General features: G+C 41.3%; 1 long non-coding RNA gene across 1 annotated transcript; it reads left to right on the top strand.

The window, feature by feature from the left end:
• Positions 1-5464: 5464 nt before the first annotated feature.
• Positions 5465-11121, top strand: LOC123328296. The gene is made up of 4 exons (XR_006543142.1): positions 5465-5601; positions 10187-10245; positions 10332-10387; positions 10839-11121. It is a non-coding gene; the product is annotated as an uncharacterized LOC123328296 (long non-coding RNA).
• The last annotated feature ends 3227 nt before the right edge of the window (positions 11122-14348 follow it).

Here is a 14348-nt window from a genome sequence, read left to right as displayed (position 1 = left end):
TCTGGATGTCCCTCAGGTTATGCATGCTGGCCATTTCCCCTCTGGTCTGAATTAGTCCCTGGTAACACCATCTTCAGACTTTTTTCAGTCACTCTTCCCTGTCCCATCAAAGCTTTATTGTCATGTTTTCTATTCTCTCAGGGACCTCATTGCCAATACATCGTTCTATTATTCTGTTTTATTCACATTTACATTCCTAGTTCTGAGCATTGCAATTTATGCCATTTCGTACAGGTTTACTTGAAGACCAATTGGTAAGTTTACATTTAAATAATAGCATCCAGTGTCTTAACCCAGTGATAAGACAAATGGTCAGGTTCATGTACCATGAGGGGCAGTGAAAGAGAATACCTTGGGGCAGGAGGTCCTCCTCACGCTCCTCAAATCCTATTACTCAGCCACCTAATCAACTACCCATATTCATACACATTCCTATGCCTTTTCCCATACATGGTCACAGACTGATATTAAACCATGCAAAATGGTTAAAGATCCACATAAAGATCAGTCATCTCAAAGTGTGGTCTCAAGATCCCAACAGGTCCCCAACACACTCTCAAGGGGTCTGCTAGGTTGTCCATGTCCACCTATATTTCTGTGTGATACTATATATTCTTCATCCACTTCAACCAAACCAGCATATTAGAACATATTAGAAATGAAAAGGCAGATTTAAGAGTCATGTTCTCTTTTACTGTCATCCATGAAAGAGATTTGAAAAAATGTATCATTGTGGTCTTTTTCTCACTAGTTTTTTCAGGAAAAAATATTTTACATAAAACGTTACACACAATGAGTTTATTATTATTTTAAATGAGTTAATACATGCCTATTTTTAGAAATTTGATCTGTTTTAATTTCTAATATGAGAAATATCATTAGCTATAACCCATATAAACAAAAGCTCTTTGTGTTCTCAGTAATTTTGAAGAGAGTAAAGAATTCTAAAACCAAATGCTTGAGAAACTGTGGTTATACATCACTGATTATGTTTCTGTTGGACCCAGAAGCACAGTGTACCCCGGGGGTGGGGGTGTGGGTGTGGGGTGTGACTGGCCAGCCTCAGGAATTGGAAGCAGAGTGACAAGGAACCTCAAGCCTGTTCCTCTCCTTAATGGTCAAATCCACATCAGAGGCTGTGTTTTATATTCCTTCTTTGTCTTCTACAGAGCCTAGAAGGACCGTGAGTACACCATACACACTGTATAAGATGCATTGACTGATGTCTGTTGATCTTCAATTGTGCAGAATGTATTAGTTTGAAGTAAGGAGGTCTCTGTCATGCAGCTCAAGAAACTTAATATCAGTCTCAAAAGCTACAACGTGAACAGTTATGTACCATTGTAAAGTCGAAAAATCATAAGCCAAGTCATCATAAGTTGGGGGCCATCGGCATCCATATATGTGTATAGATGTATAGATAAATGCAGAACTCATTGATTCTATTTCTCCGGTGGAAACTTGAATGACACTTGTGGGAATCTCTGCCCCTTACCCCACCACACACACACACACACACACACACACACACACACAGCCTAGAGCCTGCAGCCTTTTCTCAGTGCATGGATGGAGTCACTAGGTCCGGGAGATTCTGAAGTTTTCCTTTGGTTCAAGAAACTAACAGGCCAGGACACCAATATTTACAGTCTGGATCTTAGATCAACTACAGATTAGAGACTGGTGATATATAACCCAGGGTGTACTGACTGTGTACATGCTCTATCTTGTACAGTTTTTAAGTCCAGACTAAAGTACAGTTACAAGTGCTGAATCAAAGCTCATCCTACTCGCTGTGAGATCTTAAGCAAATTTCTTGCACTCTACCAACCTCAGTGTCCCTATCTGTAAAATAGGAATACTAATAATACAAGTTGAAAAGGTTGTGGTGAATATTAAATGATATAATGTATGCCAAATGTTCAGCAAAGGGGCCTGGCACCATGAAACACCTGAAAAAAAATGTGAAATACTATTGCTCTTATACGCCTGACACTTTTTTGTGTTAGGCAGAATAGAGGGGCCAGAAAATGAAGTTTCTGCTCCTACTTGATCGTTAATGTTTAATATTCGAAGCACTAGAGAGACCCATTGTCTCCCACAGTGCTTGCTGTGGATGAGGAAGGAAAACACAGATTTGTCTTGCTTCTTTTTTCATTCTCATCAAAAGCCTGGAAATGCAGGACAACCACTGGGGCATTAAAGACACAGTGCTTCCACTTTGACCTTCTGCTGTGTGTGAGTTTGGGACAATCCCCTTCAATCCAACAAGATGCTGTTTGAGTTGGAACAGGAGCTTCTCTTGCTGGAGGGGAAGGGCACGGCGCTGACCGGGCAGCGTGTTTGTTTGCCAAGGATCTTTGGGCCACTGGTTAACTGTCAGCACAGAGTTGGTTTTCATGTCTGGAGCCAGGAAAACATATTCCTTAATGCCCACATATTTGCAGTGTGACACACGTCTTGGAAGCCTGTCACACAGATTGCAGCAGTCACCTGATTTGTTTCCCAGGAAAGACTGTCTTCATGAGATATTATTAGAGATGAATGCTATGAGCGATGCGCACCGAGGACAGGACGGCAGCCACCTAACTTCAAAGTCTTCTCTCCTCCCCAGGCTCCTGTAGGCTGAGCCCTGTCATCAGCCTGCCCAAAAAAAGATCTTTCAGCAGCAAGGGGACTGTGACTCGCCTGGTATCTGCATTTGAGAATCAAAGGGCCAATTTCAGGTAATGATCTGCTGTTTGTCTGGAGACAGGTTTGGGGACTGCTCTCCTGTTCTGCTGAAGGAATGGCAAGCAGAATGATTTCACACCAAACGGCTGGTTCTGGTGTGAGTTTAAAGTAAAACTGAAGAAAACAACGAACACCCATCACTTCACCAAGGCACCCAAAGAGGCAAATTAATGCAGAGGGTTGGAATGAAAGAGTGCTGAATGTGAAATCAACTGACTCGCTTGTTTCAGAAAAGGGCACTGAAATAACAACGAAGCTAGAGAGTTGTAACGCCAAGTAATGTCTGAAAAGAAGCTAAAAAGAATGCATATTGTTTAATAGGAAGAGCAAAAAACCGAGGAAAGATAAAGCAAAACTTTCTGTGTTTAACAAGCTGTTTCCATCACTACTGGACAAAGGAGGAAAATGTGGATTAGAATTAGGGTTAAGTCACCAGAACTTTGTTGCTGTAGTAACAGGGGAGAAAATAGAACAAATGCTTCAGTGCATCATTAAAGCAGGAGGGGTCCCTACATGTTAGGAGTGGCTCGAGACCATCTTTCAGTTTTAGGCTGCTGCTGCTGTCAAGTCGCTTCAGTCGTGTCCGACTCCGTGTGACCCCATAGACCGCAGCCCACCAGGCTACCCCGTCCCTGGGATTCTCAAGGCAAGAACACTGGAGTGGGTTGCCATTTCCTTCTCCAATGTAGGAAAGTGAAAAGTGAAAGTGAAGTCACTCAGTCGTGCCCGACTCTTCACCACCCCATGGACTGCAGCCCACCAGGCTTCTCCATCCATGGGATTTTCCAGGCAAGAGTACTGGAGTGGGTTGCCATTGTCTTCTCCATCAATTTTAGGCAGTGAGTTGCAAATACTATAGTGCGTTATTTTCTATCTAATCTTTTCTTCTTTTTTTTTTTTTTTTGGTCACATGGCATGGGGGATCTTAGCTCCCCAGCCAGGGATTGAACCCACACACCCTGCAGTGGGAGCATGGTGTCCTAACCACTGGACCACCAGGGAAGACCTCTACATGAACTTTGACCTAAAGAAACTTTTGTTATTGCAATAACAATGAGGCAATGGCAAGGTTTAAAAATAACCAAGACAAGACATTAAAATATCAAGTAGCAAATAGTAAGTGTTTCCTTAATAAATGAACAGGTTTTTAGAAACAAGGAAGTATGAAGAGGGGGAGATGGAAGACTGCAAGAATGTGAATGCTTAATTTTCCAAATGTGTGTTCTTGTTGGTGATATTCTCCCTCAACAATTGGAGGCTCCCTCCAGATTCAGCTCATTCATCTCCAATATCTATCCACTGAAGCTGAAGCTCCAATACTTTGGCCGCTTGATGCAAAGAGCCAATTCACTGGAAAAGACCCTGATGCTGGGGAAAATTGAGGGCAGAAGGAGGAGGGGAAGTCGGAGGATGAGATAGATCGCATCATTGAATCAATGGATATGAATTTGAGCAAGCTCCGAGAAATAGTAAAAGACAGAGAAGCCTGGCGTGCTGCAGTTTATGGGGTCGCAAAGAGTTGGACACTGACAGCGAATAAACAGCAACAACCAATTCTGATCCATCCATCACCCTTCGTGAGATCTGAGCATCCCCATAATTAGGTTAGATCGCCCTCTGGTGGCAAGGAGTTCATCTTATCCTCTGCCTTCCCTCTGATGAGTTCAACATTTTGGTAAACAGCGTTTTCATATGAAGAAAATACAAACTCACAATTTTTACAGAATAAAGAAACCATAAAATATAAACTACTTATAGTTTCTTTTAAATTTCTTGTAAATAATTCATGAAGCAATTTGGGATATTGAAGAACCTGAGTAATAATTATTCGACTATTTTATAAAAAGGGGAGGGGTATCATTAATAGGGATTCTTTGTTACTGAGATTGATGGAAAGCCTGGAAAATAAGCTTTCACTGTTGATGGCAAATAAAACACTCTGATTTATAAGTAGATGTTTTCAGCCAAAACAGCCTTCACAAACCTACTTGAAATGAACCTGAAGGCCAACAATTACTGAAAATAACTAGGCAATAAGGGGGAAAAAAAGGTAATAATTGAATTTCAACCATCGTCTAAACAGATAGGATTAATAATTAATAAACAGACAGGATTCTTGCCCTGATACTGTCACTGTCTGGTTCTGTGTTCTTGGATTTCACTAGATACTCTGATGATATTCAAATAAATTTTCTCGGGCTTCCTTGGTGGCTCAGTGGTAAAGAATCCACTTTCCAATACAGGAGACTCAGGTTCGATCCCTGATCCAGGAAGATTCCACTTGCCATAAAGTACCTAAGCCAGTGCACCACACCTATCGCACCTGTGCTCTAGAGCCTGGGAACAACAATTAAGCCCACAAGCCGCAACTACTAAAGCCCTGCAACCTACGGCCCGTGCTCTGCAATAAATAGGAAAAACCACCACAATGAGAAGCCCATGCCTGCAACTAGAGAAGAGCCTCTGTAGCAATGAAGACCCAGCACAGCCAAAAATAAATAAATAATTTTTTTAAATTTCCTCTTTTTTCTTTAAGTGTTTCCAGTATTACTTGCAACCTAAATATTAACCAAAGTAACATTAACTCAATATTCTCCAGAAAGCTGCAATCAGCATTGACCAATAATATATGCACACACATTAGGGAGATAATTAAAAACAATGAACACATGAAGAAGGTTTCCTCTGATTATTTAAAAGGCAGTGGAAAATATGGCAGAAATGAACATCAAAGTGGACATTTTATGGACACAACTGCAGGGAGAGGGCCTGACATTTAATTTCAAATTCAAATTTTAAAGGAAGAGTCTATAAATGAGCTTTGGGCAAGGGTTCATCCAGGTCCACATAATCATGACTGCAAGCAGGGTGAGTAGGATAGGGTTGGGGGTTGGGGCAAGTAACTCAGCAGATGTCCACTGCAAGGACAAAATTCATATCATCTAAAATAAGTGAATGATCTCTAGATTTGACCCCAATAAGTACGTGTTTACGCTGCTGCTACTGTTGTTGATAATTAACAAGGAAGTGGATATTTTTTATTTATCTCATTGACTTTAGGTAGTAGAACTAAAGCTATATTATTCACTTAATGTATTCTACCTCATGCTACAAAAAAGTTTTATGTCTCTGTTATGATTTCTTACAAGGAATATAATAGTAAAAAAAAAACTAATCTCTTAGATAAAAATGCATCTGAGCCTTAATGTCTGCTGTGAAAAGTGGAAGTCATTCAGTCATGTTCGACTCTTTGCAACCCCATGCACTATACAGTCCATGGAATTCTCCAGGCAAGAATACTGGAGTGGGTAGCCATTCCCTTCTCCAGGGATCTTCCCAACCCAGGAATCAAACCCAGGTCTCCTGCGTTGCAGGCAGATTCTTTACCAGTTAAGCCACCACGGAAGCCCTAAATGTCTGCTATAAAATTCCATAATTTGAAAAAAAAAAAAAGCCAAATTTTAATAGAAGGATTTGAGACAGGAGCAAAGATCATTGGTGAAGTACTCTTTTAGTATGATTTTTGTCTAACATTTTTATGTTTCCAGTGTTTTTAGATTCATACACTAGCTATTTCCTCTAACACTGCAGGCAGAAGGATTATTAGTTAATGTCCACTTCATTAATTAGAGAAAAAAAATGAGGACCTTCTCAAGATCACAAAAAAACTCCTAGAGAAGTTCACGGGTTCTTGTTTGATCCTTTCATCAATTCATCCATTCATTTCCCAACAGATACCTATTGAGTAAATCTGTTTGTAATGTGTGTATCCTTCTAAGTGTAGAAAATGTGAATAAGATAAAATATCCGTATATGCAAGGAGTCTGGAATATAGTAGGACCAATCAGGCAACTAGAAAATAGGCTGAAATGGGTGCTTTATATGTTTGTGGAATCAGAATTGCAGAAGCTAAAGAGACCTTAGAAATTATGTAGCCTGACTTCTCTCATAGGGTACACTCTATAGAATATTTGGTGTGTGTGCATGCTAAGTCACTTCAGTCATGTCCAACTCTTTGCAATCATATGGATGGTAGCCCACCAAGCTCCTCTGTCCATGGGACTGTCCAAGCAAGAATACTAGAGTGGGTTGCCATGCTCTCCTCCAGGGGATCTTCCTGACCCAGGGATCAAACTCACATTTTTTATGTCTCCTGCATTGGCAGGCAGGTTCTTTACCACTAATGCCACCTGGGAAGCCAAGAATATTTGGTATCCAGGATCAACTAAAGCCCTAGAAATTGCTGTTCCAGCCACCATCCTGGCCAAGAGAACTATACTGTGCAGTGGGAAGGGAGAGGGGACAAGGGAGGGCTAGTTAAGGAAATGTCTCTTACATTTGCTGGGTCTCTGGAACAGAATCTGGGCATGTGGACAGAGAAGTGAACCAGGCTGGCCCTTGTCCTAAGTTTGGGGGCCCAGGCTAAGGAGAAATGGAAAAAGGAGTCCTGAATGAGGGCAGGCCAGAAAGCAAGGGAAAAATAGAAATTTAACAGCTAAGGAGCAAGTCAAGATAAAAACCAAGATCCATAGTGAAATGGTTTCAAGCAGAAACAGGCAAGGTTGCAACACAGGTTAAAGAGGTGATATCCAGAATGAAAACTTGGAGCAATTTTAGGTCTTCCAGGAATGAGCCCAAAGAACAAGAGAAAGCTATGAAGAAGACCAAGACTGTTTCAGCACTTTCACTTATTATTTCCTATCTGCTATGGCCTGGGCTAAGCACTAGGTAGAAAATATGAAGACGATCTAATCCAGATCTCAGAGTTCTCACAGCCTCCTTATGGGCGATGATCAAAGGCTATCTAATATGATCAGTACGATGATGGAGGAGCCATAGGAGCCATAGAAGAGGAACAAGACCTCTGAAGGAGGTGGCTGTCTGAGTCTTACAATATGAGAAAGACTCGAGTAGATGAAAGAACTGGGAAAGACTTTCTAGATGAAAGAAAAATGTCAAGGGAAGGCCCAGAGAATGAGAGACAGCATGGTGTAAAAAGGAACTATTGGTGGTTCTATATTGCTGGATTGTCAAGTGTAAATCACCGACAACCAGATTTTTCCTTTCCTGTACTTGAGAAGTTACATTTTAGAACCTAAGTAAAGGTCATTACACTTAATAATGTATTAATAAAGTATTAATACTGTATAATAATGTATTGATAAAGTATTATTAAGTACACTTAATAAGACAATAAAGTATTAACATTAATACTCATATTATTTGTTTTGCCCTTTCATAGTAGTCTTAGAATATTCTCAAAATATCAAAAGTCTGACTCCTTTTGGTGGCTCAGCTGGTAAAGAGTCCACCTACAATGTGGGAGACCTGGGTTCGAATCCCTGGGTTGGGAAGATCCCTTGGAGAAGGGAACGGCTACCCACTTCAGCATTCTGGCCTGGAGAATTCCATGAACTGTATAATCCATGGAGTTGCAAAGAGCCAGACACACCTGAGCGACTTTCACTCATTCATAGTTACTATTTCCCAAGGCTGCAGATCATCTGAAAATTTGATGAGTATTCTTTTTCTAGTTTCCTTTAGTCCTTGATTAAAATATAAAAATAAAAAAGTTGAGCAGTACAGCACTAAGTCTAGAGCCCTTCAGTATTCTCTAGAGAGCTCCTGTCAGGCTGTGATTGAGCCAGAAATCAACAGGCTACACATATGGTTGTTTAATTAGCTAATACTCTGCAGGGATGAGAGATTGTATGGCTACCTAGGGCCAGGAAAGGCAAGTTAGGATAACTTGGAAAGAATCCAGATGTAAAAGTGCACCTATTGAAGGGGAGTTCGGACATCAGAAGACAGAGCCGCATGTTAGTGTTGGAGGGAACTCAGTCCAACAGGCAGTTTCTGGAAATCATGGTAACAGACAATAAGCAAGTAGTCAAGTGGGAAGGCAGGCAGAGAATAAGGATTACATAATATAATGGGTTTATCTAAAAGGCAAGTGAGGCAGAGTGTTAGGGAGGATATTTGGAAATGTCCTCTTCAGCATTTAGGGGTAAAAGGACATATTTCTGCAACTGACGAATGGTTCAGAAATATAGATGCATTAATTAATTATGTATGTGTATGTAATATATATATCAACTACACATATGTGGGATGTATGTGTATCTATCTATCTACCCAGAGAGAAAAAAATATAAAATGTGATAAAATATTAATATTTGAAGGATCTGAATGAAAGATAGTCTTGAATTCTTGGCACTTTTCTTAAAACTTTTCTGTAGAACCAAAAATATGTCAAAATTAAAGTTTAAGGGAAAAAAAAAATCCCATAATGTAATGCCAAAGTGGAGTGGAGTGACTGATTAGGGTGCTTGCAACTGTTCAGGTGAGAGGTGATAAGTGCCAGGTGTAGGCAGGAATAGATGGGAGAAGGAAGCAAGAAACATACAGGTGAAGGTGCCCGTATTGACAACACAATAGATAACTCAGATGACTTGGGATTTTCTTTCTTTCTTTTTTTTTACTTTACAATATTGTATTGGTTTTGCCATACATTGACATGAATCCGCCACAGGTGTACACGTGTTCCCCATCCTGAACCCCCCTCCCACCTACCTCCCCATCCCATCCCTCTGGGTCATCCCAGTGTACCAGCCACAGGCACCCTGTATCATGCATCAAACCTGGACTGGCGATTCGTTTCACATGTGATAATTTACATGATTCAATGCCATTCTCCCATAACATCCTGCCCTCGCCCTCTCCCACAGAGTCCAAAAGACTGTTCTATACATCTGTGTCTCTTTTGCTGTCTCGCATACAGGGTTATCGTTACCATCTTTCTAAATTCCATATATATGCGTTAGTATACTGTATTGGTGTTTTTCTTTCTGGCTTACTTCACTCTGTATAATAGGCTCCAGTTTCATCCACCTCATTAGAACTGATTCAACTGTATTCTTTTTAATGGCTGAGTAATACTCCATTGTGTATATGTACCACAGCTTTCTTATCCATTCATCTGCTGATGGACATCTAGGTTGCTTCCATGTCCTGGCTATTATAAACAGTGCTGCGAGGAACACTGGGGTACATGTTCAAGTCAAGGTGCCAGAGAGAACGGTATCGCCTTCACAGTTTACGTGATGATCATCATGGTAGAGAGTTACTGATGATATTGCAAAATATGGACTCTGTGGGAGAGGGAGAGGGTGGGAAGATTTGGGAGAATGGCATTGAAACATGTAAAATATCATGTATGAAACGAGTTGCCAGTCCAGGTTCGATGCACGATACTGGATGCTTGGGGCTAGTGCACTGGGATGACCCAGAGGGATGGTATGGGGAGGGAGGAGGGAGGAGGGTTCAGGGTGGGGAACACATGTATACCTGTGGAGGATTCTTTTTGATATTTGGCAAAACTAATACAATTATGTAAAGTTTAAAAATTAAAAAAAAAATAAAAGCAAAAAAAAAAACACAACTGTAATTCTAGGAAAAAGACATGAAGGGGAATAATGTGGACTGCGACTAGAATCCCTGAATACTTACTAGGTGAGTCGATCAGTTTTTGTTGTTGTTAAAGTATCCAATTAAATTTAACTGTGGTCCAGTTGGTAAATTTGTATTTGTGCACCCAGCCAGAAAAGGACTGCTTTCATCCCCAATGAAGACGAAGAGTCCTGAATGCTGAAAGGTAACAAGAGCAAGCCCCTAGTTGTGAGATAAACTTTCAGAAGAGCACAGGTGCCTTGCTTAGGTGGGCTGGTCATCCCACCTAAGCAAGCCTTTTCATAGAACCTGCTGTCCCACCCAACTCTGTGGCCTTAACAGGCCTCTCAGGTGACCAGGCCCAATAAGAAAGGCCTCTGTCAACCAGAGCTTACTGGTGCTCTCTCATCTGCATTTCAATATCCTGAAATGTTAAGCCTCCACCCTCTTTGCATTTCCCAATAAATTTCTTCTTACCAACTATCGTGGTGGAATGTGTTACTTGCTCACAATTCTTCCTTCGCCACAATTCTTCCTTCCTTTCCTGTTCACCCTGTGGTCTTCCCCACCCATTGACTCTGGATTGGGCCATCTGGAGGAAATGACAGATACAAGTTCTGAGTAGGATTATATGTTTCTGTTTCCTCTCTTGACAGATGCAAATTCTGAACAGAAGCATCATCTGTTTCTGTTTCCTCTTTTGTCCTCCTCTGCTCGGCCAGGACCACAAACTCTGGCTAATGACTGCTCAATTTGCTTGCTCCATGTGGACCCAAATCCTTGTACCCAAGTCTAGACAAGCCCAACCAAGTCCAACCAAGCCAAGCAGAGCCACAAATCACCTAACAGACAGATGAAGAAATGAAAGTTTATTGTTGCAACTGTTGAGTTTGGGGTTGTTTATCACACAGCATAATCACAATAAAAAGTGATAAGTAACTACCAGTCTCTTGTCTATTTGGTTTGCAGCTTTTAACTCACCTCTTGGATTTGATACTTTAGAAGTTTTCTTTGGAACTGAACTGCTTTTTTCTGGCCTCTCTGGCTTCCCTCTACAAACCACCCTTAATCCATGGATCATAAGGTTTCTGGCCCCCACCTTACAACTCTGACCCATCAGGGCAATTCCCTGTCCTTGCAACCCCACTGAATGTTTACAGGCCCACAGATCAGGAAATAGACATGAGATGGGCAGTATTCAGAACACAGAGGTCCTCACCTTTCTAAATAAATTCAGTTACTTAGAAAGCTTTCCTCTTTAGAACACAACTGCAAAGGAATGAAAAATGATTGGAAATAGTGAAAACCATAAATGCTCCCAATATTCAGGCCCAATGGCAGAAATTTATTTTTCAGAGGAGAATTCCTCACTCACAGACTGTATGTTTTTATATTGCATGTACTTATAGCAAACCTGGTCCTATGTTTCAAGGCCACATCTGATTGGAGGAGGAGAGAAATCCTGTATGCAGGGATACTGACATTTGGGAGGAGAGACATCTGACATTCTCATGGACAGAGAGAAGATAAAAACCTGTTAAAATGGGACAATAATAAAAGCAAAAAGCCCAGTGGTAAGTATCCCTATGCACCACAGGACATCTCTGTTGTATAGTGGATCAAAGTATTTGCTGGGATTTTCTTTTCTTCTTATTATTTATTTTTGTTGAAGTTTAGTTGATGTACAATTGGGATTTTCTTTTATCCCAGAATTTAGCTACCTGAATATAATTGTTTCATGGGGGCAATCAAAAGCTCTCAAGTTAGTGGTGTCTAAATGTTAATGTGAAGAGCCGACTCATTGGAAAAGACCCTGATGCTGGGAAGATTGAGGGCAAGAGGAGAAGGGGACATCAGGGGATGAGATGGTTGGATGGCATCATCGACTCAATGGACATGAGTTTGAGCAAACTCAGGGAGATAGTGAAGAACAGGGAAGCCTGGCGTGCTGCAGTCCATGGGGTCGCAAAGAACTGGACATGACTTAGTGACTGGACAACAAGTGTCAACGTACCACTAAGCTTGCTAGGAACGCTCTCCATAAAACATACCATAAATGAAATTCTGTCCTGCTGAATGCCTTTAAGTGACAAGCACTACATGTTTTCTCTCAGGGTTTGAACAGCTGGGGCCTGGAGTAGGGTGTGTTGAATGTCTGAAAGCACAAGAGCAGCCCTCCACAGTCTCCTTAAGAATCTGTATGGCTCGCGACTTTTGTGAGTTTTCAGGTGTCACCGTCCTACTGTCGTATCTCCCCCAACTCCTCCCACCCTTGCTGTCTTCTCTGGCCACCCCTGCAGTCCTTCCATTCTCAGCCTAGACGGCGTCCTCTGGGAGGCTTTCCCTGGCTGCCACCCCCTCCCCAGGAGGCGGTTAAGTGTTGGGTTAAGTGTCCCCTTGGTGCGGTCACAGCCCCCTCAGCCCACTCCCTTCGTGCATGCCTGGCCTTTATGACACCATGCTGGACTCACCTGTTTAGACGTGGGCATCCTTGCCAGACTCTAACTCCTTGCAGGTAGCTCTGCGTCTGCCTGATGCATCCTCCTTCATGACTGGCCACCAGCAGACTCCTAGTATATATTCATTAAATGAGTAATGCTCCCACACAGGTGACTACCCAACATCAGGGAATCTGCATTACGACCATGATAACGAAATGAAGACACTCATCATGGATCATTTTGACAGGAAGGACACTGGGCAACATTATGTCAAATGGTTGGCAGTTCTCAATGCTGAAGTCAAGATTTTACACCAAATTCCAGTATATAGAACTATGTATATATAACTCCACCTTGGACTCTCTAAACACATCTTTCCCATTCATATCCCTGGTCTCTGTGGCATTATTTGCACATACAGTGGTACTTACCATCTAGTGCTGGGGGCAGCAGGACCCAGCTAGGCAGGAAGAAAGGGGGATGAAAGTGTTACCGTTTGGCAGAAAGGGGCCAGTGTGTACCCAGAATTAACAATGTGCCCTCAGGGACTAGGAAAACATACTGGGGCAAGATGTTTCCCCAAAGAAAGGCTTGTGAAAAAGAATCTTCTCTCAGACCCCAATCAAAGGACATTTATCTGGACAATCAAAATAACTTCAGATTAGGAGACTGACGTGCTGATGGCAATTTAAAAAACAGGGTTTACAACCATTTCTGATGGCAAGTGAGTGGTCCTATTATTATGTAAAAGGTCAGAAAACTTGAGAAAATGAAAGGCATCAGGTAGAATGGTTTGTTAGAATGTAAGCTAAAAATCTACAGATCTGGGCTCTAGTCCATTTTTTTTTTCCCATAATTTCTGTGTATACAAAACACAAGTTCCCCCAAACATAGCAGGTTCATCATGATGACTAATAATTATTAAGGAAAAACCAAAATACATTTCAAGAGAAATAATTAATGAAATGGGAAAGTGTTCATGATATACTTTAAAGTGAAAAAAAAGCAACTTATAAGATAGTATGTTCAAAATTGGGAAAGGGAGTAAGTATATCAAGGCTATATATTGTCACTCTGCTTATTTAATTTGTAGGCAGAGTACATCATGTGAAATGCTGGGCTGGATGAAACACAAGCTGGAATCAAGATTGCCAGGAGAAATATCAATAATTTCAGATATGCAGATGATACCACCCTTATGGCAGAAAGCGAAGAGGAATTAAAGAGCCTCTTGATGAGGGTGAATGAGGAGAGTGAAAAAACTCAACATTCGAAAAATGAAGATCATGGCATCCAGTCTCATCATTTCATTGCAAATAGATGGGGAAACAATGGAAACAGTGACAGACTTTCTTTTCTTGGGCTCCAAAATCACTGTGGATGGTGACTGCAGCCATGAAATTAAAAGACATTTGCTCCTTCAAAGAAAAGCAATGATAAACCTAGACACAAGCTGGAATCAAGATTTCTGGGAAAAATATCAATAACCTCAGATATGCAGATGACACCACCCTTATGGCATAAAGTGAAGAGGAACTCAAAAGCCTCTTGATGAAAGTGAAAATGGAGAGTGAAAAAGTTGGCTTAAAGCTCAACATTCAGAAAACGAAGATCATGGCATCCGGTCTCATCACTTCATGGGTAATAGATGGGGAAACAGTGAAAACAGTGTCAGACTTTATTTATGGGCTCCAAAATCACTGCAGATGGTGACTGCAGCCATGA

Source organism: Bubalus bubalis, chromosome 11 (genome assembly GCF_019923935.1).
Source record: "Bubalus bubalis isolate 160015118507 breed Murrah chromosome 11, NDDB_SH_1, whole genome shotgun sequence".
Taxonomy (NCBI): Eukaryota; Metazoa; Chordata; class Mammalia; order Artiodactyla; family Bovidae; genus Bubalus; species Bubalus bubalis.
This window is presented reverse-complemented; position numbering and strand designations above follow the sequence as displayed.